Below are 27,326 nucleotides of genomic sequence, written 5' to 3'. Positions count from 1 at the left end.
TCGCCACGGAGACAGTCCTGCTCCTCTCTCACCACCATCAGAACATATCTTCAAAGCTATCAGCCCAAAGAAAAAAAGCAACACACCACTCCCTGGAGGGCTCGAACCTCCAACCTTTCCGTTAACAGCCGATTGCGCTAGCCGATTGCGCCACGGAGACCGTCGTCCTCCACTCTCACCACCATCAGAACATATCTTCAAAGCTATTGGCCCAAAAAAAAATTTCCGCACCACTTCCACGTGGGCTCGAACCTCCAAATTTTCGGTTAACTGCGGATCGCGCTAGCCAATTGGTCATGGAGACAGTCGTGCTCTACTCTCACCACCGTCAGAACATTTCTTCAGAGCTATCAGCCCAAAGAAAAAAAAGCGCCGCACCACCCCCGGGTGGGCTCGAACTTCCATCCTTTCTGTTAACAGCCGATCGCGCTAGCCAATTGCGCACCGGAGAAAGTCGTGCTCCACTCTCACCACCATCAGAACATATCTTCAAAGCAATCAGCGAAAAGAAAAAAAAGCGACACACCGTCCCCGGGTGGGCTCAAACCTCCAACCTCTCGGTTAACAACCGATCGCGCTAGCCAATTGCGCCACGGAGACAGTCCTGCTCCACTCTCACCACCATCAGAACATATCTTCAAAGCTATCAGCTCAAAGAAAAAAAAAGCGCCGTACTACCACACGGTGCGCTCGAACCTCCAACCTTTCGGTTAACAGCCGATCGCACTCGCCAATCGCGCCATGGAGACAGTCGTGCTCCACTCTCACCAACATCAGAACATATCTTCGAAGCTATCAGCCCAAAGAAAAAAAAGCGCCGCACCACCACTGGGTGGGCTCGAACCTCCAACTTTTCGGTTAACAGCCGATCGCGCTAGCCAATTGTGCCACGGAGACAGTCGTGCTCCACTCTCACCACCATTAGAACATATCTTCAAAGCTATCAGCGCAAAGATAAAAGCAACACACCAATCCCGGGAGGGCTTGAAACTCCAATTTTCCGGTTAACAGCCGAACGTGCTAGCCAATTTCGCCACGGAGACAGTCGTGCTACAATCTCACCACCTTCAGAACATATCTTCAAAGCTATCAGCCCAAAGAAAAAGAGGCGCCGCACCACCACCGGGTGGGCTCAAACCTCCAACCTTTCGGTTAAGAGCCGATCGCGCTAGCCAATTGCGCCACGGAGACAGTCCTGCTCCTCTCTCACCAACATCAGAACATATCTTCAAAGCTATCAGCCCATAGAAAAAAAGCCCGCACCACAACCGGGTGGGCTCGAACCTCCCACCTTTTGGTTAACGGCAGAACGCGCTAGCCAATTGCGCCACGGAGACAGTCCTGCTCCAATCTCACCACCATGAGAACACATCTTCAAAGCTATCAGCCCAAAGAAAAAACAGCAACACACCACTCCCGGGAGGGTTCGAACCTCCAACCTTTCCGTTAACAGCCGATTGCGCTAGCCAATTGCGCCACGGAGACAGTCGTGCTCCACTCTCACCACCATCAGAACATATCTTCAAAGCTATCGGCCCAAAAAACAATTTCCGCACCACCACCACGTGGGCTCGAACCTCCAACTTTTCGGTTAACTGCGGATCGCGCTAGCCAATTGGTCATGGAGACAGTCGTGCTCTACTCTCACCACCGTCAGAACATTTCTTCAGAGCTATCAGCCCAAAGAAAACGAAGCGCCGCACCACCACCGGGTGGGCTCGAACCTCCAACCTTTCGGTCAACAGCAGACCACACTAGCCAATTTCGCCACGGAGACAGTCGTGCTCCAGTCTCACCACCATCAGAACACATCTTCAAAGCTATCAGCCCAAAAAAAAGTGCCGCACCACCACCGGTTGGGCTCGAACCTCCAACTTTTCAGTTAACTCTAAATCGCGCTAGCCAACTGCGCCACGGAGACAGTCGTGCTCCACTCTCACCACCGTCAGAACATTTCTTCAGAGCTATCAGCCCAAAGAAAAAGAAGCGCCACACCACCAACGGGTGGGCTCGATACTCCAAGCTTTCGGTTAACAGCCGATCGCGCTAGCCAATTGCGCCACAGAGACAGTCCTGCTCCACTCTCTCCACCATCAGAACATATCTTCAATGCTATCAGCCCATAGAAAAAAAGCCCACACCACCAACGGGTGGGCTCGAACCTCCAACTATTCGGTTAACGGCTGAACGCGCTAGCCAATTGCGCCACGGAGACAGTCCTGCTCTAATCTCACCACCATGAGAACACATCTTCAAAGCTATCAGCCCAAAAAAAAGTGCCGCACCACCACCGGGTGGGCTCGAACCTCCAACTTTTCAGTTAACTCTAAATCGCGCTAGCCAACTGCGCCACGGAGACAGTCGTGCTCCACTCTCACCACCGTCAGAACATTTCTTCAGAGCTATCAGCCCAAAGAAAAAGAAGCGCCACACCACCACCGGGTGGGCTCGAACCTCCAACCTTTCGGTCAACAGCAGATCGCACTAGCCAATTGTGTCATGGAGACAGTCGTGCTCCACTCTCACCAACATCAGAACATATCTTCAAAGCTATCAGCCCAAAGAAAAAAAAGCGCCGCACCACCCCCGGGTGGGCTCGAACCTCCATCCTTTCTGTTAACAGCCGATCGCGCTAGCCAATTGCGCACCGGAGAAAGTCGTGCTCCACTCTCACCCCCATAAGAACATATCTTCAAAGCTATCAGCGCAAAGAAAAAAAAGCGACACAATGTCCCCGGGTGGGCTCGAAACTCCAACATTTCGGTTAACAGCCGAACGCGCAAGCCAATTGCGCCACGGAGACAGTCCTGCTCCACTCTCACCACCATAAGAACATTACTTCAAAGCTATCAGCTCAAAGAAAAAAAACCTACACACCCACCGGGTGGGCTCGAACCTTCAACCTTTCGTTTAACGGCCGAACGCACTAGCCAATTGCGCCACGGAGACAGTCCTGCTTCACTGTAGCCACCATCAGAACATATCTTCAAAGCTATCAGCCCAAAGAAAAAAAAGCAACACACCACACCCTGGAGGTCTCGAACCTCCAACCTTTCGGTTAACAGCCGATTGCGCTAGCCAATTGCGCCACGGTGACAGTCGTGCTCCATTCTCACCACCGTCAGAACATTTCTTCAGAGCTATCAGCCCAAAGAAAAAGAAGCGCCACACCACCACCGGGTGGGCTCGAACCTCCAACCTTTCGGTCAACAGCAGATCGCACTAGCCAATTGTGTCACGGAGACAGTCGTGCTCCACTCTCACCACCATCAGAACATATCTTCAAAGCTATCAGCGCAAAGAAAAAAGCAACACACCAATCCCGGGAGGGCTTGAAACTCCAATTTTTCGGTTAACAGCCGAACGTGCTAGCCAATTGCGCCACGGAGACAGTCGTGCTACAATCTCACCACCTTCAGAACATATCTTCAAAGCTATCAGCCCAAAGAAAAAGAGGCGCCGCACCACCACCGGGTGGGCTCAAACCTCCAACCTTTCGGTTAAGAGCCGATCGCGCTAGCCAATTAGGCCACGGAGACAGTCCTGCTCCTCTCTCACCACCATCAGAACATATCTTCAAAGCTATCAGCCCATAGAAAAAAAAGCCCGCACCACAACCGGGTGGGCTCGAACCTCCCACCTTTCGGTTAACGGCCGAACGCGCTAGCCAATTGCGCCACGGAGACAGTCCTGCTCCAATCTCACCACCATGAGAACACATCTTCAAAGCTATCAGCCCAAAGAAAAAAAGCAACACACCACTCCCGGGAGGGCTCGAACCTCCAACCTTTCCGTTAACAGCCGATTGCGCTAGCCGATTGCGCCACGGAGACCGTCGTCCTCCACTCTCACCACCATCAGAACATATCTTCAAAGCTATCGGCCCAAAAAAAAATTTCCGCACCACTTCCACGTGGGCTCGAACCTCCAACTTTTCGGTTAACTGCGGATCGCGCTAGCCAATTGGTCATGGAGACAGTCGTGCTCTACTCTCACCACCGTCAGAACATTTCTTCAGAGCTATCAGCCCAAAGAAAAAAAAGCGCCGCACCACCCCCGGGTGGGCTCGAACTTCCATCCTTTCTGTTAACGGCCGATCGCGCTAGCCAATTGCGCACCGGAGAAAGTCGTGCTCCACTCTCACCACCATCAGAACATATCTTCAAAGCAATCAGCGAAAAGAAAAAAAAGCGACACACCGTCCCCGGGTGGGCTCAAACCTCCAACCTCTCGGTTAACATCCGATCGCGCTAGCCAATTGCGCCACGGAGACAGTCCTGCTCCACTCTCACCACCATCAGAACATATCTTCAAAGCTATCAGCTCAAAGAAAAAAAAAGCGCCGTACTACCACACGGTGGGCTCGAACCTCCAACCTTTCGGTTAACAGCCGATCGCACTCGCCAATCGCGCCATGGAGACAGTCGTGCTCCACTCTCACCAACATCAGAACATATCTTCAAAGCTAACAGCCCAAAGAAAAAAAAGCGCCGCACCACCACTGGGTGGGCTCGAACCTCCAACTTTTCGGTTAACAGCATATAGCGCTAGACAATTGCGCCACGGAGACAGTCGTGCTCCACTCTCGCCACCATCAGAACATATCTTCAAAGCTATCAGCGCAAAGAAAAAAGAACACACCACTCCCGGGAGGGGTCGAATCTCCAACCTTACGGTTAACAGCCGATCGCGCTAGCCGACTGCGCCACGGAGACAGTCCTGCTCCACTCTCATCACCATCAGAACATATCTTCAAAGCTATCAGCCTAAAGAAAAAAAAGCGCCATACCACCACCGGGTGGTTCGAACCTCCAACCTTTTGGTTAACAGCCGATCGCGCTAGCCAATTGCGCCACGGAGACAGTCGTGCTCCACTCTCACCACCATCAGAACATATCTTCAAAGCTATCAGCGCAAAGAAAAAAGCAACACACCAATCCCGGGAGGGCTTGAAACTCCAATTTTTCGGTTAACAGCCGAACGTGCTAGCCAATTGCGCCACAGAGACAGTCGTGCTACAATCTCACCACCTTCAGAACATATCTTCAAAGCTATCAGCCCAAAGAAAAAAAAGCGCCGCACCACCCCCGGGTGGGCTCGAACCTCCATCCTTTCTGTTAACAGCCGATCACGCTAGCCAATTGCGCACCGGAGAAAGTCGTGCTCCACTCTCACCACCATCAGAACATATCTTCAAAGCAATCAGCGAAAAGAAAAAAAAGCGACACACCGTCCCCGGGTGGGCTCAGACCTCCAACCTCTCGGTTAACAACCGATCGCGCTAGCCAATTGCGCCACGGAGACAGTCCTGCTCCACTCTCATCACCATCAGAACATATCTTCAAAGCTATCAGCCTAAAGAAAAAAAAGCGCCATACCACCACCGGGTGGTTCGAACCTCCAACCTTTTGGTTAACAGCCGATCGCGCTAGCCAATTGTGCCACGGAGACAGTCGTGCTCCACTCTCACCACCATTAGAACATATCTTCAAAGCTATCAGCGCAAAGATAAAAGCAACACACCAATCCCGGGAGGGCTTGAAACTCCAATTTTTCGGTTAACAGCCGAACGTGCTAGCCAATTGCGCCACGGAGACAGTCGTGCTACAATCTCACCACCTTCAGAACATATCTTCAAAGCTATCAGCCCAAAGAAAAAGAGGCGCCGCACCACCACCGGGTGGGCTCAAACCTCCAACCTTTCGGTTAAGAGCCGATCGCGCTAGCCAATTGCGCCACGGAGACAGTCCTGCTCCTCTCTCACCACCATCAGAACATATCTTCAAAGCTATCAGCCCATAGAAAAAAAAGCCCGCACCACAACCGGGTGGGCTCGAACCTCCAACCTTTCGGTTAACGGCCGAACGCGCTAGCCAATTGCGCCACGGAGACAGTCCTGCTCCAATCTCACCACCATGAGAACACATCTTCAAAGCTATCAGCCCAAAGAAAAAAAAGCAACACACCACTCCCGGGAGGGCTCGAACCTCCAACCTTTCCGTTAACAGCCGATTGCGCTAGCCAATTGCGCCACGGAGACAGTCGTGCTCCACTCTCACCACCATCAGAACATATCTTCAAAGCTATCGGCCCAAAAAACAATTTCCGCACCACCACCACGTGGGCTCGAACCTCCAACTTTTCGGTTAACTGCGGATCGCGCTAGCCAATTGGTCATGGAGACAGTCGTGCTCTACTCTCACCACCGTCAGAACATTTCTTCAGAGCTATCAGCCCAAAGAAAACGAAGCGCCGCACCACCACCGGGTGGGCCCGAACCTCCAACCTTTCGGTCAACAGCAGACCGCACTAGCCAATTTCGCCACGGAGACAGTCGTGCTCCAGTCTCACCACCATCAGAACACATCTTCAAAGCTATCAGCCCAAAAAAAAGTGCCGCACCACCACCGGTTGGGCTCGAACCTCCAACTTTTCAGTTAACTCTAAATCGCGCTAGCCAACTGCGCCACGGAGACAGTCGTGCTCCACTCTCACCACCGTCAGAACATTTCTTCAGAGCTATCAGCCCAAAGAAAAAGAAGCGCCACACCACCATCGGGTGGGCTCGATACTCCAAGCTTTCGGTTAACAGCCGATCGCGCTAGCCAATTGCGCCACAGAGACAGTCCTGCTCCACTCTCTCCACCATCAGAACATATCTTCAATGCTATCAGCCCATAGAAAAAAAGCCCACACCACCAACGGGTGGGCTCGAACCTCCAACTATTCGGTTAACGGCTGAACGCGCTAGCCAATTGCGCCACGGAGACAGTCCTGCTCCAATCTCACCACCATGAGAACACATCTTCAAAGCTATCAGCCCAAAAAAAAGTGCCGCACCACCACCGGGTGGGCTCGAACCTCCAACTTTTCAGTTAACTCTAAATCGCGCTAGCCAACTGCGCCACGGAGACAGTCGTGCTCCACTCTCACCACCGTCAGAACATTTCTTCAGAGCTATCAGCCCAAAGAAAAAGAAGCGCCACACCACCACCGGGTGGGCTCGAACCTCCAACCTTTCGGTCAACAGCAGATCGCACTAGCCAATTGTGTCATGGAGACAGTCGTGCTCCACTCTCACCAACATCAGAACATATCTTCAAAGCTATCAGCCCAAAGAAAAAAAAGCGCCGCACCACCCCCGGGTGGGCTCGAACCTCCATCCTTTCTGTTAACAGCCGATCGCGCTAGCCAATTGCGCACCGGAGAAAGTCGTGCTCCACTCTCACCCCCATAAGAACATATCTTCAAAGCTATCAGCGCAAAGAAAAAAAAAGCGACACACCGTCCCCGGGTGGGCTCGAAACTCCAACATTTCGGTTAACAGCCGATCGCGCAAGCCAATTGCGCCACGGAGACAGTCCTGCTCCACTCTCACCACCATAAGAACATATCTTCAAAGCTATCAGCTCAAAGAAAAAAAACCTGCACACCCACCGGGCAGGCTCGAACCTTCAACCTTTCGTTTAACGGCCGAACGCACTAGCCAATTGCGCCACGGAGACAGTCCTGCTTCACTCTAGCCACCATCAGAACATATCTTCAAAGCTATCAGCCCAAAGAAAAAAAAGCAACACACCACACCCTGGAGGTCTCGAACCTCCAACCTTTCGGTTAACAGCCGATTGCGCTAGCCAATTGCGCCACGGTGACAGTCGTGCTCCATTCTCACCACCATCAGATCATTTCTTCAGAGCTATCAGCCCAAAGAAAAAGAAGCGCCACACCACCACCGGGTGGGCTCGAACCTCCAACCTTTCAGTCAACAGCAGATCGCACTAGCCAATTGTGTCACGGAGACAGTCGTGCTCCACTCTCACCACCATCAGAACATATCTTCAAAGCTATCAGCGCAAAGAAAAAAGCAACACACCAATCCCGGGAGGGCTTGAAACTCCAATTTTTCGGTTAACAGCCGAACGTGCTAGCCAATTGCGCCACGGAGACAGTCGTGCTACAATCTCACCACCTTCAGAACATATCTTCAAAGCTATCAGCCCAAAGAAAAAGAGGCGCCGCACCACCACCGGGTGGGCTCAAACCTCCAACCTTTCGGTTAAGAGCCGATCGCGCTAGCCAATTGCGCCACGGAGACAGTCCTGCTCCTCTCTCACCACCATCAGAACATATCTTCAAAGCTATCAGCCCATAGAAAAAAAAGCCCGCACCACAACCGGGTGGGCTCGAACCTCCCACCTTTCGGTTAACGGCCGAACGCGCTAGCCAATTGCGCCACGGAGACAGTCCTGCTCCAATCTCACCACCATGAGAACACATCTTCAAAGCTATCAGCCCAAAGAAAAACAAGCAACACACCACTCCCGGGAGGGCTCGAACCTCCAACCTTTCCGTTAACAGCCGATTGCGCTAGCCGATTGCGCCACGGAGACCGTCGTCCTCCACTCTCACCACCATCAGAACATATCTTCAAAGCTATCGGCCCCAAAAAAAATTTCCGCACCACTTCCACGTGGGCTCGAACCTCCAACTTTTCGGTTAACTGCCGATCGCGCTAGCCAATTGGTCACGGAGACAGTCGTGCTCCACTCTCACCACCGTCAGAACATTTCTTCAGAGCTATCAGCCCAAAGAAAACGAAGCGCCGCACCACCACCGGGTGGGCTGGAACCTCCAACCTTTCGGTCAACAGCAGACCGCACAAGCCAATTGCGCCACGGAGACAGTCGTGCTCTAGTCTCACCACCATCAGAACACATCTTCAAAGCTATCAGCCCAAAAAAAAGTGCCGCACCACCACCGGGTGGGCTCGAACCTCCAACTTTTCAGTTACCTCTAAATCGCGCTAGCCAACTGCGCCACGGAGACTGTCGTGCTCCACTCTCACCACCGTCAGAACATTTCTTCAGAGCTATCAGCCCAAAGAAAAAGAAGCACCACACAACCACCGGGTAGGCTCGATACTCCAAGCTTTCGGTTAACAGCCGATTGCGCTAGCCAATTGCGCCACAGAGACAGTCCTGCTCCACTCTCACCACCATCAGAACATATCTTCAAAGCTATCAGCCCATAGAAAAAAAGCCCACTCCACCAACGGGTGGGCTCGAACCTCCATCCTTTCTGTTAACAGCCGATCGCGCTAGCCAATTGCGCACCGGAGACAGTCGTGCTCCACTCTCACCCCCATAAGAACATATCTTCAAAGCTATCAGCGCAAAGAAAAAAAAAGCGACACAACGTCCCCGGGTGGGCTCGAAACTCCCACCTTTCGGTTAACAGCCGAACGCACTAGCCAATTGCGCCACGGAGACAGTCCTGCTTCACTCTAGCCACCATCAGAACATATCTTCAAAGCTATCAGCCCAAAGAAAAAAAAGCAACACACCACTCCCGGGAGGTCTCGAACCTCCAACCTTTCGGTTAACAGCCGATTGCGCTAGCCAATTGCGCCACGGTGACAGTCGTGCTCCACTCTCACCACCGTCAGAACATTTCTTCAGAGCTATCAGCCCAGAAGGAAAAAAAGCGCCGCACCACCACGGGGTGGGCTCGAACCTCCAACCTTTCGCTTAACAGCCGATCGTGCTAGCAAATTGCGCCACGGAGACAGTCCTGATATACTCTCACCACCATCAGAACATATCTTCAAAGCTATCAGCCCAAAGAAAAAAAAGTGCCGCACCACCAGCGGGTGGGCTCAAACCTCCAACTTTTCGGTTAACTGCAAATCGCGCTAGCCAACTGCGCCACGGAGACAGTCGTGCTCCACTCTCACCACCGTCAGAACATTTCTTCACAGCTATCAGCCCAAAAAAAAGAAGAGCCGCACCACCACCGGGTGGGCTCGAACCTCCAACCTTTCAGCTAACAGCCGATCGTGCTAGCCAATTGCGCCACGGAGACAGTCGTGCTCCACATTCACCACCATCAGAACATATCTTCAAAGCTATCAGCGCAAAGAAAAAAAAGCGACAAACCGTCCCCGGGTGGGCTCGAACTACCAACCTTTCGGTTAACAGCCGATCACGCTCGCCAATTGCACCACGGAGACAGTCCTGCTCCACTCTCACCACCATCAGAACATATCTTCAAAGCTATCAGCCAAAAGAAAAAAAAGCGCCGCACCACTACCGGGTGGGCTCGAAACTCCAAGCTTTCGGTTAATAGCCGATCGCGCTAGCCAATTGCGCCACCGAGACAGTCCTGCTCCACTCTCACCACCATCAGAACATATCATCAAAGCTATCAGCCCAAAGAAAAAAAAGCGCCGCACCACCACCGGGTGGGCTCTAACCTCCAACCTGTCGGTTAAGAGCCGATCGCGCTAGCCAATTACGCCACAGAGACAGTCCTGCTCTTCTCTCACCACCATCAGAACATATCTTCAAAGCTATCAGCCCATAGAAAAAAAGCCCGCACCACCACCGGGTGGGCTCGAACCTCCAACTATTCGGTTACTACCGAACGCGCTAGCCAATTTCGCCACGGAGACAGTCGTGCTCCACTCTCACCACCGTCAGAACATTTCTTCAAAGCTATCAGCGCAAAGAAAAAAGCAACACACCACTCCCGAGAGGGCTCGAACCTCCAACCTTCCGGTTAACAGCCGATAGCGCTAGCAAATTGCGCCACGGAGACAGTCCTACTATACTCTCACCACCATCAGAACATAACTTCAGAGCTATCGGCCCAAAAAAAAATTTCCGCACCACCACCTCGTGGGCTCGAACCTCCAACTTTTGGGTTAACTGCCGATCGCGCTAGCCAATTTCGCCACGGAGACAGTCGTGCTCCACTCTCACCACCGTCAGAACATTCCTTCAGAGCTATCAGCCCAAAGAATACGAAGCACCGCACCACCACCGGGTGGGCTCGAACCTCCAACCTTTCGGTCAACAGCAGACCGCACTAGCCAATTGCGCCACGGAGACAGTCGTGCTCCAGTATCACCACCATCAGAACATATTTTCAAAGCTATCAGCCCAAAGAAAAAAAGCGCTGCACCAACACCGGGTGGGCTCAAACCTCCAAGCTTTCGGTAAACATCCGATCGCGCTAGCCAATTGGGTCACGGAGACAGTCGTGCTCCACTCTCACCACCATTAGAACATATCTTCAAAGCTGTCAGCGCAAAGAAAAAAGCACAACACCACTCCCGGGAGGGCTCGAACCTCCAACCTTTCGGTTAACAGCCGATTGCGCTAGCCAATTGCGCCACGGAGACAGTCGTGCTCCACTCTCGCCACCATCAGAACATATCTTCAAAGCTATCAGCGCAAAGAAAAAAGAACACACCACTCCCGGGAGGGGTCGAATCTCCAACCTTACGGTTAACAGCCGATCGCGCTAGCCAACTGCGCCACGGAGACAGTCCTGCTCCACTCTCATCACCACCAGAACATATCTTCAAAGCTATCAGCCTAAAGAAAAAAAAGCGCCATACCACCACCGGATGGTTCGAACCTCCAACCTTTTGGTTAACAGCCGATCGTGCTAGCCAATTGCGCCACGGAGACAGTCGTGCTCCACTCTCACCACCATCAGAACATATCTTCAAAGCTATCAGCGCAAAGAAAAAAGCAAACACCAATCCCGGGAGGGCTTGAAACTCCAATTTTTCGGTTAACAGCCGAACGTGCTAGCCAATTGCGCCACAGAGACAGTCGTGCTACAATCTCACCACCTTCAGAACATATCTTCAAAGCTATCAGCCCAAAGAAAAAGAGGCGCCGCACCAGCACCGGGTGGGCTCAAACCTCCAACTTTTCGGTGAACAGCAGACCGCACTAGCCAATTGCGCCACGGAGACAGTCGTGCTCCAGTATCACCACCGTCAGAACATATTTTCAAAGCTATCAGCGCAACGAAAAACGCGACACACCACTCCCGGGAGGGCTCGAACCTCCAACCTTTCGGTTAACAGCTCACCGCGCTAACCAATTGCGCCACGGAGACAGTCGTGCTCCACTCTCACCACCATCAGAACATATCTTCGAAGCTATCAGCGCAAAGAAAAAAGCAACACACCACTCCCGCGAGGGCTCGAAACTCCAATTTTTCGGTTAACAGCCGAACGTGCTAGCCAATTGCGCCACGGAGACAGTCGTGCTCCACTCTCACCACCGTCAGAACATTTCTTCAGAGCTATCAGCCCAAAGAAAAAAAACGCCGCACCACCACCGGGTGGGCTCGAACCTCCAACCTTTCGGTTAACAGCCGATCGCGCTACCCTATTGCGCTACGGAGACAGTCCTGCTCCACTCTCACCACCATGAGAACATATCTTCAAAGCTATCAGCCCAAAGAAAAAAAGCGCTGCACCAACACCGGGTGGGCTCAAACCTCCAAGCTTTCGGTAAACATCCGATCGCGCTAGCCAATTGGGTCACGGAGACAGTCGTGCTCCACTCTCACCACCATTAGAACATATCTTCAAAGCTGTCAGCGCAAATAAAAAAGCACAACACCACTCCCGGGAGGGCTCGAACCTCCAACCTTTCGGTTAACAGCCGATTGCGCTAGCCAATTGCGCCACGGAGACAGTCGTGCTCCACTCTCACCACCGTCAGAACATTTCTTCAGAGCTATTAGCCCAAAAGAAAAAAGAGCCGCACCACCACCGGGTGGTTCGAACCTCCAACCTTTCGGTTAACAGCCGATCGCGCTAGCCAATTGCGCCACGGAGACAGTCGTGCTCCACTCTCACCACCATCAGAACATATCTTCAAAGCTATCAGTGCAAAAAAAAAGCAACACACCAATCCCGGGAGGGCTTGAAACGCCAATTTTTCGGTTAACAGCCGAACGTGCTAGCCAATTGCGCCACGGAGACAGTCCTGCTCCACTCTCGCCACCATCAGAACATATCTTCAAAGCTATCAGCGCAAAGAAAAAAGAACACACCACTCCCGGGAGGGGTCGAATCTCCAACCTTACGGTTAACAGCCGATCGCGCTAGCCAACTGCGCCACGGAGACAGTCCTGCTCCACTCTCATCACCACCAGAACATATCTTCAAAGCTATCAGCCTAAAGAAAAAAAAGCGCCATACCACAACCGGGTGGGCTCGAACCTCCAACCTTTCGGTTAACGGCCGAACGCGCTAGCCAATTGCGCCACGGAGACAGTCGTGCTCCACTCTCACCACCGTCAGAACATTTCTTCAGAGCCATTAGCCCAAAAGAAAAAAGAGCCGCACCACCACCGGGTGGTTCGAACCTCCAACCTTTCGGTTAACAGCCGATCGCGCTAGCCAATTGCGCCACGGAGACAGTCGTGCTCCACTCTCACCACCATCAGAACATATCTTCAAAGCTATCAGTGCAAAAAAAAGCAACACACCAATCCCGGGAGGGCTTGAAACTCCAATTTTTCGGTTAACAGCCGAACGTGCTAGCCAATTGCGCCACGGAGACAGTCCTGCTCCAATCTCACCACCATGAGAACACATCTTCAAAGCTATCAGCCCAAAGAAAAAAAAGCAACACACCACTCCCGGGAGGGCTCGAACCTCCAATTTTTCGGTTACCAGCCGAACGTGCTAGCCAATTGCGCCACGGAGACAGTCGTGCTCCACTCTCACCACCGTCAGAACATTTCTTCAGAGCTATCAGCCCAAAGAAAAAAAAGCGCCACACCACCACCGGGTAGGCTCGAACCTCCAACCTTTCGGTCAACAGCAGACCGCACTAGCCAATTGCGCCTCGGAGACAGTCGTGCTCCAGTCTCACCACCATCAGAACACATCTTCAAAGCTATCAGCCCAAAAAAAAGTGCCGCACCACCACCGGGTGGGCTCGAACCTCCAACTTTTCAGTTAACTCTAAATCGCGCTAGCCAACTGCGCCACGGAGACAGTCGTGCTCCACTCTCACCACCGTCAGAACATTTCTTCAGAGCTATCAGCCCAAAGAAAAAGAAGCGCCACACCACCACCGGGTGGGCTCGATACTCCAAGCTTTCGGTTAACAGCCGATCGCGCTAGCCAATTGCGCCACGGAGACAGTCCTGCTCCACTCTCACCACCATCAGAACATATCTTCAAAGCTATCAGCCCATAGAAAAAAAGCCCGCACCACCACCGGGTGGGCTCTAACCTCCAACTATTCGGTTAACGGCTGAACGCGCTAGCCAATTGCGCCACGGAGACAGTCCTGCTCCAATCTCATCACCATGAGAACACATCTTCAAAGCTATCAGCGCAAAGAAAAAAAAAGCGACACAACGTCCCCGGGTGGGCTCGAAACTCCCACCTTTCGGTTAACAGCCGAACGCACTAGCCAATTGCGCCACGGAGACAGTCCTGCTTCACTCTAGCCACCATCAGAACATATCTTCAAAGCTATCAGCCCAAAGAAAAAAAAGCAACACACCACTCCCGGGAGGTCTCGAACCTCCAACCTTTCGGTTAACAGCCGATTGCGCTAGCCAATTGCGCCACGGTGACAGTCGTGCTCCACTCTCACCACCGTCAGAACATTTCTTCAGAGCTATCAGCCCAGAAGGAAAAAAAGCGCCGCACCACCACGGGGTGGGCTCGAACCTCCAACCTTTCGCTTAACAGCCGATCGTGCTAGCAAATTGCGCCACGGAGACAGTCCTGATATACTCTCACCACCATCAGAACATATCTTCAAAGCTATCAGCCCAAAGAAAAAAAAGTGCCGCACCACCAGCGGGTGGGCTCAAACCTCCAACTTTTCGGTTAACTGCAAATCGCGCTAGCCAACTGCGCCACGGAGACAGTCGTGCTCCACTCTCACCACCGTCAGAACATTTCTTCACAGCTATCAGCCCAAAAAAAAGAAGAGCCGCACCACCACCGGGTGGGCTCGAACCTCCAACCTTTCAGCTAACAGCCGATCGTGCTAGCCAATTGCGCCACGGAGACAGTCGTGCTCCACATTCACCACCATCAGAACATATCTTCAAAGCTATCAGCGCAAAGAAAAAAAAGCGACAAACCGTCCCCGGGTGGGCTCGAACTACCAACCTTTCGGTTAACAGCCGATCACGCTCGCCAATTGCACCACGGAGACAGTCCTGCTCCACTCTCACCACCATCAGAACATATCTTCAAAGCTATCAGCCAAAAGAAAAAAAAGCGCCGCACCACTACCGGGTGGGCTCGAAACTCCAAGCTTTCGGTTAATAGCCGATCGCGCTAGCCAATTGCGCCACCGAGACAGTCCTGCTCCACTCTCACCACCATCAGAACATATCATCAAAGCTATCAGCCCAAAGAAAAAAAGCGCCGCACCACCACCGGGTGGGCTCTAACCTCCAACCTGTCGGTTAAGAGCCGATCGCGCTAGCCAATTACGCCACAGAGACAGTCCTGCTCTTCTCTCACCACCATCAGAACATATCTTCAAAGCTATCAGCCCATAGAAAAAAAGCCCGCACCACCACCGGGTGGGCTCGAACCTCCAACTATTCGGTTACTACCGAACGCGCTAGCCAATTTCGCCACGGAGACAGTCGTGCTCCACTCTCACCACCGTCAGAACATTTCTTCAAAGCTATCAGCGCAAAGAAAAAAGCAACACACCACTCCCGAGAGGGCTCGAACCTCCAACCTTCCGGTTAACAGCCGATAGCGCTAGCAAATTGCGCCACGGAGACAGTCCTACTATACTCTCACCACCATCAGAACATAACTTCAGAGCTATCGGCCCAAAAAAAAATTTCCGCACCACCACCTCGTGGGCTCGAACCTCCAACTTTTGGGTTAACTGCCGATCGCGCTAGCCAATTTCGCCACGGAGACAGTCGTGCTCCACTCTCACCACCGTCAGAACATTCCTTCAGAGCTATCAGCCCAAAGAATACGAAGCACCGCACCACCACCGGGTGGGCTCGAACCTCCAACCTTTCGGTGAACAGCAGACCGCACTAGCCAATTGCGCCACGGAGACAGTCGTGCTCCAGTATCACCACCGTCAGAACATATTTTCAAAGCTATCAGCGCAACGAAAAACGCGACACACCACTCCCGGGAGGGCTCGAACCTCCAACCTTTCGGTTAACAGCTCACCGCGCTAACCAATTGCGCCACGGAGACAGTCGTGCTCCACTCTCACCACCATCAGAACATATCTTCGAAGCTATCAGCGCAAAGAAAAAAGCAACACACCACTCCCGCGAGGGCTCGAAACTCCAATTTTTCGGTTAACAGCCGAACGTGCTAGCCAATTGCGCCACGGAGACAGTCGTGCTCCACTCTCACCACCGTCAGAACATTTCTTCAGAGCTATCAGCCCAAAGAAAAAAAACGCCGCACCACCACCGGGTGGGCTCGAACCTCCAACCTTTCGGTTAACAGCCGATCGCGCTACCCTATTGCGCTACGGAGACAGTCCTGCTCCACTCTCACCACCATGAGAACATATCTTCAAAGCTATCAGCCCAAAGAAAAAAAGCGCTGCACCAACACCGGGTGGGCTCAAACCTCCAAGCTTTCGGTAAACATCCGATCGCGCTAGCCAATTGGGTCACGGAGACAGTCGTGCTCCACTCTCACCACCATTAGAACATATCTTCAAAGCTGTCAGCGCAAATAAAAAAGCACAACACCACTCCCGGGAGGGCTCGAACCTCCAACCTTTCGGTTAACAGCCGATTGCGCTAGCCAATTGCGCCACGGAGACAGTCGTGCTCCACTCTCACCACCGTCAGAACATTTCTTCAGAGCTATTAGCCCAAAAGAAAAAAGAGCCGCACCACCACCGGGTGGTTCGAACCTCCAACCTTTCGGTTAACAGCCGATCGCGCTAGCCAATTGCGCCACGGAGACAGTCGTGCTCCACTCTCACCACCATCAGAACATATCTTCAAAGCTATCAGTGCAAAAAAAAAGCAACACACCAATCCCGGGAGGGCTTGAAACGCCAATTTTTCGGTTAACAGCCGAACGTGCTAGCCAATTGCGCCACGGAGACAGTCCTGCTCCACTCTCGCCACCATCAGAACATATCTTCAAAGCTATCAGCGCAAAGAAAAAAGAACACACCACTCCCGGGAGGGGTCGAATCTCCAACCTTACGGTTAACAGCCGATCGCGCTAGCCAACTGCGCCACGGAGACAGTCCTGCTCCACTCTCATCACCACCAGAACATATCTTCAAAGCTATCAGCCTAAAGAAAAAAAAGCGCCATACCACAACCGGGTGGGCTCGAACCTCCAACCTTTCGGTTAACGGCCGAACGCGCTAGCCAATTGCGCCACGGAGACAGTCGTGCTCCACTCTCACCACCGTCAGAACATTTCTTCAGAGCCATTAGCCCAAAAGAAAAAAGAGCCGCACCACCACCGGGTGGTTCGAACCTCCAACCTTTCGGTTAACAGCCGATCGCGCTAGCCAATTGCGCCACGGAGACAGTCGTGCTCCACTCTCACCACCATCAGAACATATCTTCAAAGCTATCAGTGCAAAAAAAAGCAACACACCAATCCCGGGAGGGCTTGAAACTCCAATTTTTCGGTTAACAGCCGAACGTGCTAGCCAATTGCGCCACGGAGACAGTCCTGCTCCAATCTCACCACCATGAGAACACATCTTCAAAGCTATCAGCCCAAAGAAAAAAAAGCAACACACCACTCCCGGGAGGGCTCGAACCTCCAATTTTTCGGTTACCAGCCGAACGTGCTAGCCAATTGCGCCACGGAGACAGTCGTGCTCCACTCTCACCACCGTCAGAACATTTCTTCAGAGCTATCAGCCCAAAGAAAAAAAAGCGCCACACCACCACCGGGTAGGCTCGAACCTCCAACCTTTCGGTCAACAGCAGACCGCACTAGCCAATTGCGCCTCGGAGACAGTCGTGCTCCAGTCTCACCACCATCAGAACACATCTTCAAAGCTATCAGCCCAAAAAAAAGTGCCGCACCACCACCGGGTGGGCTCGAACCTCCAACTTTTCAGTTAACTCTAAATCGCGCTAGCCAACTGCGCCACGGAGACAGTCGTGCTCCACTCTCACCACCGTCAGAACATTTCTTCAGAGCTATCAGCCCAAAGAAAAAGAAGCGCCACACCACCACCGGGTGGGCTCGATACTCCAAGCTTTCGGTTAACAGCCGATCGCGCTAGCCAATTGCGCCACGGAGACAGTCCTGCTCCACTCTCACCACCATCAGAACATATCTTCAAAGCTATCAGCCCATAGAAAAAAAGCCCGCACCACCACCGGGTGGGCTCTAACCTCCAACTATTCGGTTAACGGCTGAACGCGCTAGCCAATTGCGCCACGGAGACAGTCCTGCTCCAATCTCATCACCATGAGAACACATCTTCAAAGCTATCAGCCCCAAAAAAGTGCCGCACCACCACCGGGTGGGCTCGAACCTCCAACTTTTCAGTTAACTCTAAATCGCGCTAGCCAACTGCGCCACGGAGACGGTCGTGCTCCACTCTCACCACCGTCAGAACATTTCTTCAGAGCTATCAGCCCAAAGATAAAGAAGCGCCACACCACCACAGGGTGGGCTCGAACCTTCAACCTTTCGGTCAACAGCAGATCGCACTAGCCAATTGTGTCATGTAGACAGTCGTGCTCCACTCTCACCAACATCAGAACATATCTTCAAAGCTATCAGCCCAAAGAAAAAAAAGCGCCGCACCACCCCCGGGTGGGCTCGAACCTCCATCCTTTCTGTTAACAGCCGATCGCGCTAGCCAATTGCGCACCGGAGAAAGTCGTGCTCCACTCTCACCACCATCAGAACATATCTTCAAAGCAATCAGCGAAAAGAAAAAAAAGCGACACACCGTCCCCGGGTGGGCTCAAACCTCCAACCTCTCGGTTAACAACCGATCGCGCTAGCCAATTGCGCCACGGAGACAGTCCTGCTCCACTCTCATCACCATCAGAACATATCTTCAAAGCTATCAGCTTAAAGAAAAAAAAGCGCCATACCACCACCAGGTGGTTCGAACCTCCAACCTTTTGGTTAACAGCCGATCGCGCTAGCCAATTGCGCCACGGAGAAAGTCGTGCTCCACTCTCACCACCATTAGAACATATCTAGAACTTATCTTCAAAGCTATCTGCGCAAAGATACAAGCAACACACCAATCCCGGGAGGGCTTGAAACTCCAATTTTTTGGTTAACAGCCGAACGTGCTAGCCAATTGCGCCACGGAGACAGTCGTGCTACAATCTCACCACCTTCAGAACATATCTTCAAAGCTATCAGCCCAAAGAAAAATAGGCGCCGCACCACCACCGGGTGGGCTCAAACCTCCAACCTTTCGGTTAAGAGCCGATCGCGCTAGCCAATTGCGCCACGGAGACAGTCCTGCTCCTCTCTCACCACCATCAGAACATATCTTCAAAGCTATCAGCCCATAGAAAAAAAAGCCCGCACCACAACCGGGTGGGCTCGAACCTCCAACCTTTCGGTTAACGGCCGAACGCGCTAGCCAATTGCGCCACGGAGACAGTCCTGCTCCAATCTCACCACCATGAGAACACATCTTCAAAGCTATCAGCACAAAGAAAAAAAAGCAACACACCACTCCCGGGAGGGCTCGAACCTCCAACCTTTCCGTTAACAGCCGATTGCGCTAGGCAATTGCGCCACGGAGACAGTCGTGCTCCACTCTCACCACATTCAGAACATATCTTCAAAGCTATCGGCCCAAAAAAAATTTCCGCAGCACCACCACGTGGGCTCGAACCTCCAACTTTTCGGTTAACTGCCGATCGCGCTAGCCAATTGGTCACGGAGACAGTCGTGCTCCACTCTAACCACCGTCAGAACATTTCTTCAGAGCTATCAGCCCAAAGAAAACGAAGCGCCGCACCACCACCGGGTGGGCTCGAACCTCCAACCTTTCGGTCAACAGCAGACCGCACTAGCCAATTGCACCACGGAGACAGTCGTCCTCCAGTCTCGCCACCATCAGAACACATCTTCAAAGCTATCAGCCCAAAAAAAAGTGCCGCACCACCACCGGTTGGGCTCGAACCTCCAACTTTTCAGTTAACTCTAAATAGCGCTAGCCAACTGCGCCACGGAGACAGTCGTGCTCCACTCTCACCACCGTCAGAACATTTCTTCAGAGCTATCAGCCCAAAGAAAAAGAAGCGCCACACCACCACCGGGTGGGCTCGATACTCCAAGCTTTCGGTTAACAGCCGATCGCGCTAGCCAATTGCGCCACATAGACAGTCCTGCTCCACTCTCACCACCATCAGAACATATCTTCAAAGCTATCAGCCCTTAGAAAAAAAGCCCACACCACCAACGGGTGGGCTCGAACCTCCAACTATTCGGTTAACGGCTGAACGCGCTAGCCAATTGCGCCACGGAGACAGTCCTGCTCCAATCTCACCACCATGAGAACACATCTTCAAAGCTATCAGCCCAAAAAAAAGTGCCGCACCACCACCGGGTGGGCTTGAACCTCCAACTTTTCAGTTAACTCTAAATCGCACTAGCCAACTGCACCACGGAGACAGCCGCGCTCCACTCTCACCACCGTCAGAACATTTCTTCAGAGCTATCAGCCCAAAGAAAAAGAAGCGCCACACCACCACCGGGTGGGCTCGAACCTCCAACATTTCGGTCAACAGCAGATCGCACTAGCCAATTGTGTCATGGAGACAGTCGTGCTCCACTCTCACCAACATCAGAACATATCTTCAAAGCTATCAGCCCAAAGAAAAAAAAGCGCCGCACCACCCCCGGGTGGGCTCGAACCTCCATCCTTTCTGTTAACAGCCGATCGAGCTAGCCAATTGCGCACCGGAGAAAGTCGTGCTCCACTCTCACCACCATCAGAACATATCTTCAAAGCAATCAGCGAAAAGAAAAAAAAGCGACACACCGTCCCCCGGTGGGCTCAAACCTCCATCCTTTCTGTTAACAGCCGATCGCGCTAGCCAATTGCGCACCGGAGACAGTCGTGCTCCACTCTCACCCCCATAAGAACATATCTTCAAAGCTATCAGCGCAAAGAAAAAAAAAGCGACACATCGTCCCCGGGTGGGCTCGAAACTCCAACCTTTCGGTTAACAGCCGATCGCGCAAGCCAATTGCGCCACGGAGACAGTCCTGCTCCACTCTCACCACCATAAGAACATACCTTCAAAGCTATCAGCTCAAAGAAAAAAAAGCCCGCACACCCACCGGGTGGGCTTGAACCTTCAACCTTTCGTTTAACGGCCGAACGCACTAGCCAATTGCGCCACGGAGACAGTCCTGCTTCACTCTTGCCACCATCAGAACATATCTTCAAAGCTATCAGCCCAAAGAAAAAAAAGCAACACACCACTCCCGGGAGGTCTCGAACCTCCAACCTTTCGGTTAACAGCCGATTGCGCTAGCCAATTGCGCCATGGTGACAGTCGTGCTCCACTCTCACCACCGTCAGAACATTTCTTCAGAGCTATCAGCCCAAAGAAAAAGAAGCACCACACCACCACCGGGTGGGCTCGAACCTCCAACCTTTCGGTCAAAAGCAGATCGCACTAGCCAATTGTGTCACGGAGACAGTCGTGCTCCACTCTCACCACCATCAGAACATATCTTCAAAGCTATCAGCGCAAAGAAAAAAGCAACACACCATTCCCGGGAGGGCTTGAAACTCCAATTTTTCGGTTAACAGCCGAACGTGCTAGCCAATTGCGCCACGGAGACAGTCGTGCTACAATCTCACCACCTTCAGAACATATCTTCAAAGCTATCAGCCCAAAGAAAAAGAGGCGCCGCACCACCACCGGGTGGGCTCAAACCTCCAACGTTTCGGTTAAGAGCCGATCGCGCTAGCCAATTGCGCCACGGAGACACTCCTGCTCCTCTCTCACCACCTTCAGAACATATCTTCAAAGCTATCAGCCCATAGAAAAAAAAGCCCGCACCACAACCGGGTGGGCTTGAACCTCCAACTTTTCGGTTAACGGCCGAATGCGCTAGCCCATTGCGCCACGGAGACAGTCCTGCACCAATCTCACCACCATGAGAACACATCTTCAAAGCTATCAGCCCAAAGAAAAAAAAGCAACACACCACTCCCGGGAGGGCTCGAACCTCCAACCTTTCCGTTAACAGCCGATTGCGCTAGCCGATTGCGCCACGGAGACCGTCGTGCTCCACTCTCACCACCATCAGAACATATCTTCAAAGCTATCGGCCCAAAAAAAATTTCCGCACCACCACCACGTGGCCTCGAACCTCCAACTTTTCGGTTAACTGCCGATCGCGCTAGCCAATTGGCCACGGAGACAGTCGTGCTCCACTCTCACCACCGTCAGAACATTTCTTCAGAGCTATCAGCCCAAAGAAAACGAAGCGCCGCACCACCACCGAGTGGGCTCGAACCTCCAACCTTTCGATCAACAGCAGACCGCACTAGCCAATTGCGCCACGGAGACAGTCGGGCTCCAGTCTAACCACCATCAGAACACATCTTCAAAGCTATCAGCCCAAAAAAAAGTGCCGCACCACCACCGGGTGGGCTCGAACCTCCAACTTTTCAGTTAACTCTAAATCGCGCTAGCCAACTGCGCCACGGAGACAGTCGTGCTCCACTCTCACCACCGTCAGAACATTTCTTCAGAGCTATCAGCCCAAAGAAAAAGAAGCGCCACACCACCACCGGGTGGGCTCGATACTCCAAGCTTTCGGTTAACAGCCGATCGCGCTAGCCAATTGCGCCACAGAGACAGTCCTGCTCCACTCTCACCACCATCAGAACATATCTTCAAAGCTATCAGCCCATAGAAAAAAAGCCCACACCACCAACGGGTGGGCTCGAACCTCCAACTATTCGGTTAACGGCTGAACGCGCTAGCCAATTGCGCCACGGAGACAGTCCTGCTCCAGTCTCACCACCATGAGAACACATCTTCAAAGCTATCAGCCCAAAAAAAAGTGCCGCACCACCACCGGGTGGGCTCGAACCTCCAACTTTTCAGTTAACTCTAAATCGCGCTTGCCAACTGCGCCACGGAGACAGTCGTGCTCCACTCTCACCACCGTCAGAACATTTCTTCAGAGCTATCAGCCCAAAGAAAAAGAAGCGCCACACCACCACCGGGTGGCCTCGAACCACCAACCTTTCGGTCAACAGCAGATCGCACTAGCCAATTGTGTCTTGGAGACAGTCGTGCTCCACTCTCACCAACATCAGAACATATCTTCAAAGCTATCAGCCCAAAGAAAAAAAAGCGCCGCACCACCCCCGGGTGGGCTCGAACCTCCAACCTTTCTGTTAACAGCCGATCGCGCTAGCCAATTGCGCACCGGAGAAAGTCGTGCTCCACTCTCACCACCATCAGAACATATCTTCAAAGCAATCAGCGAAAAGAAAAAAAAGCGACACACCGTCCCAGGGTGGGCTCAAACCTCCATCCTTTCTGTTAACAGCCGATCGCGCTAGCCAATTGCGCACCGGAGACAGTCGTGCTCCACTCTCACCCCCATAAGAACATATCTTCAAAGCTATCAGCGCAAAGAAAAAAAAAGCGACACACCGTCCCCGGGTGGGCTCGAAACTCCAACCTTTCGGTTAACAGCCGATCGCGCAAGCCAATTGCGCCACGGAGACAGTCCTGCTCCACTCTCACCACCATAAGAACATATCTTCAAAGCTATCAGCTCAAAGAAAAAAAAGCCCGCACACCCACCGGGTGGGCTCGAACCTTCAACCTTTCGTTTAACGGCCGAACGCACTAGCCAATTGCACCACGGAGACAGTCGTGCTCCACATTCACCACCATCAGAACATAACTTCAAAGCTATCAGCCCAAAGAAAAAAAAGCAACACACCACCCCCGGGAGGTCTCGAACCTCCAACCTTTCGGTTAACAGCCGATTGCGCTAGCCAACTGCGCCACGGTGACAGTCGTGCTCCACTCTCACCACCCTCAGAACATTTCTTCAGAGCTATCAGCCCAGAAGGAAAAAAAGCGCCGCACCACCACCGGTGGGCTCGAACCTCCAACCTTTCGCTTAACAGCCGATCGCGCTAGCAAATTGCGCCACGGAGACAGTCCTGATATACTCTCACCACCATCAGAACATATCTTCAAAGCTATCAGCCCAAAGAAAAAAAAGTGCCGCACCACCAGCGGGTGGGCTCGAACCTCCAACTTTTCAGTTAACTGCAAATCGCGCTAGCCAACTGCGCCACGGAGACAGTCGTGCTCCACTCTAACCACCGTCAGAACATTTCTTCACAGCTATCAGCCCAAAAAAAAGAAGCGCCGCACCACCACCGGGTGGGCTCGAACCTCCAACCTTTCGGCTAAACGCCGATCGCGCTAGCCAATTGCGCCACGGAGACAGTCGTGCTCCACATTCACCACCATCAGAACATATCTTCAAAGCTATCAGCGCAAAGAAAAAAAAGCGACACACCGTCCCCGGGTGGGCTCGAACTACCCACCTTTCGGTTAACAGCCGATCGCGCTCGCCAATTGCGCCATGGAGACAGTCGTGCTCAACTCTCACCACCATCAGAACATATCTTCAAAGCTATCAGCCCAAAGAAAAAATGCGCCGCACCACCACCGGGTGGGCTCGAACCTCCAACCTTTCGGTTAACAGTCGATCGCGCTAGCCAATTGCGCCACGGAGACAGTCCTGCATCACTCTCACCACCATCAGAACATATCTTCAAAGCTATCAGACCATTGAAAAAAAGCCCGCACCACCACCGGGTGGGCTCGAACCTCAACCCTTTCGGTTATCGGCCGAACGCGCTAGCCAATTGCGCCACGGAGACAGTCCTGCACAACTCTAGCCACCAACAGAACATATCCCAAAGCTATCAGCCCAAAGAAAAAAAAGCAACACGCCACTCCCGGGAGGGCTCGAACCTCCAACCTTTCGGTTAACCGCCGATTGCGCTAGCCAATTGCGCCACGGAGACAGTCGTGCTCCACTCTCACCCCCGTCAGAACATTTCTTGAGAGCTATCAGCCCAAAGGAAAAAAAGTGCCGCACCACCACCGGGTGGGCTCGAACCTCCAACCTTTTGGTTAACAGCCGATCGCGCTAGCCAATTGCGCCACGGAGAGAGTCGTGCTTCACTCTCACCACCAACAGAACATATCTTCAAAGCTATCAGCCCAAAGAAAAAAAAGAGCCGCACCACCACCGGGTGGGCTCGAGCCTCCAACTTTTCGGTTAACAGCATATAGCGCTAGCCAATTGCGCCACGAAGACAGTCGTGCTCCACTCTCGCCACCATCAGAACATATCTTCAAAGCTATCAGCTCAAAGAAAAAAAAGCCCGCACACCCACCGGGTGGGCTTGAACCTTCAACCTTACGTTTAACGGCCGAACGCACTAGCCAATTGCGCCACGGAGACAGTCCTGCTTCACTCTTGCCACCATCAGAACATATCTTCAAAGCTATCAGCCCAAAGAAAAAAAAGCAACACACCACTCCCGGGAGGTCTCGAACCTCCAACCTTTCGGTTAACAGCCGATTGCGCTAGCCAATTGCGCCATGGTGACAGTCGTGCTCCACTCTCACCACCGTCAGAACATTTCTTCAGAGCTATCAGCCCAAAGAAAAAGAAGCACCACACCACCACCGGGTGGGCTCGAACCTCCAACCTTTCGGTCAAAAGCAGATCGCACTAGCCAATTGTGTCACGGAGACAGTCGTGCTCCACTCTCACCACCATCAGAACATATCTTCAAAGCTATCAGCGCAAAGAAAAAAGCAACACACCATTCCCGGGAGGGCTTGAAACTCCAATTTTTCGGTTAACAGCCGAACGTGCTAGCCAATTGCGCCACGGAGACAGTCGTGCTACAATCTCACCACCGTCAGAACATATCTTCAAAGCTATCAGCCCAAAGAAAAAGAGGCGCCGCACCACCACCGGGTGGGCTCAAACCTCCAACGTTTCGGTTAAAAGCCGATCGCGCTAGCCAATTGCGCCACGGAGACACTCCTGCTCCTCTCTCACCACCATCAGAACATATCTTCAAAGCTATCAGCCCATAGAAAAAAAAGCCCGCACCACAACCGGGTGGGCTTGAACCTCCAACTTTTCGGTTAACGGCCGAATGCGCTAGCCAATTGCGCCACGGAGACAGTCCTGCTCCAATCTCACCACCATGAGAACACATCTTCAAAGCTATCAGCCCAAAGAAAAAAAAGCAACACACCACTCCCGGGAGGGCTCGAACCTCCAACCTTTCCGTTAACAGCCGATTGCGCTAGCCGATTGCGCTAGCCGATTGCGCCACGGAGACCGTCGTGCTCCACTCTCACCACCATCAGAACATATCTTCAAAGCTATCGGCACAAAAAAAATTTCCGCACCACCACCACGTGGCCTCGAACCTCCAACTTTTCGGTTAACTGCCGATCGCGCTAGCCAATTGGCCACGGAGACAGTCGTGCTCCACTCTCACCACCGTCAGAACATTTCTTCAGAGCTATCAGCCCAAAGAAAACGAAGCGCCGCACCACCACCGAGTGGGCTCGAACCTCCAACCTTTCGATCAACAGCAGACCGCACTAGCCAATTGCGCCACGGAGACAGTCGGGCTCCAGTCTCACCACCATCAGAACACATCTTCAAAGCTATCAGCCCAAAAAAAGTGCCGCACCACCACCGGGTGGGCTCGAACCTCCAACTTTTCAGTTAACTCTAAATCGCGCTAGCCAACTGCGCCACGGAGACAGTCGTGCTCCACTCTCACCACCGTCAGAACATTTCTTCAGAGCTATCAGCCCAAAGAAAAAGAAGCGCCACACCACCACCGGGTGGGCTCGATACTCCAAGCTTTCGGTTAACAGCCGATCGCGCTAGCCAATTGCGCCACAGAGACAGTCCTGCTCCACTCTCACCACCATCAGAACATATCTTCAAAGCTATCAGCCCATAGAAAAAAAGCCCACACCACCAACGGGTGGGCTCGAACCTCCAACTATTCGGTTAACGGCTGAACGCGCTAGCCAATTGCGCCACGGAGACAGTCCTGCTCCAGTCTCACCACCATGAGAACACATCTTCAAAGCTATCAGCCCAAAAAAAAGTGCCGCACCACCACCGGGTGGGCTCGAACCTCCAACTTTTCAGTTAACTCTAAATCGCGCTTGCCAACTGCGCCACGGAGACAGTCGTGCTCCACTCTCACCACCGTCAGAACATTTCTTCAGAGCTATCAGCCCAAAGAAAAAGAAGCGCCACACCACCACCGGGTGGCCTCGAACCACCAACCTTTCGGTCAACAGCAGATCGCACTAGCCAATTGTGTCTTGGAGACAGTCGTGCTCCACTCTCACCAACATCAGAACATATCTTCAAAGCTATCAGCCCAAAGAAAAAAAAGCGCCGCACCACCCCCGGGTGGGCTCGAACCTCCATCCTTTCTGTTAACAGCCGATCGCGC

General features: G+C 52.6%; 2 non-coding genes across 2 annotated transcripts; both read right to left on the bottom strand.

Moving 5' to 3' along the window:
* Positions 1 to 526: 526 nt before the first annotated feature.
* TRNAN-GUU (transfer RNA asparagine (anticodon GUU)) lies at positions 527 to 600 on the bottom strand. The gene has a single exon. It is a non-coding gene; the product is annotated as a tRNA-Asn (tRNA).
* Positions 601 to 18,728: 18,128 nt separating this feature from the next.
* On the bottom strand, positions 18,729 to 18,802 carry TRNAN-GUU (transfer RNA asparagine (anticodon GUU)). The gene has a single exon. It is a non-coding gene; the product is annotated as a tRNA-Asn (tRNA).
* Between the last annotated feature and the right edge of the window lie 8,524 nt (positions 18,803 to 27,326).

The sequence above is a fragment of the Rhipicephalus microplus genome, chromosome 9 (genome assembly GCF_043290135.1).
Source record: "Rhipicephalus microplus isolate Deutch F79 chromosome 9, USDA_Rmic, whole genome shotgun sequence".
Classification (NCBI taxonomy): domain Eukaryota; kingdom Metazoa; phylum Arthropoda; class Arachnida; order Ixodida; family Ixodidae; genus Rhipicephalus; species Rhipicephalus microplus.
Note: the sequence above shows the minus strand (reverse complement) of the source record. Positions and strands in the feature narration are given on the sequence as shown.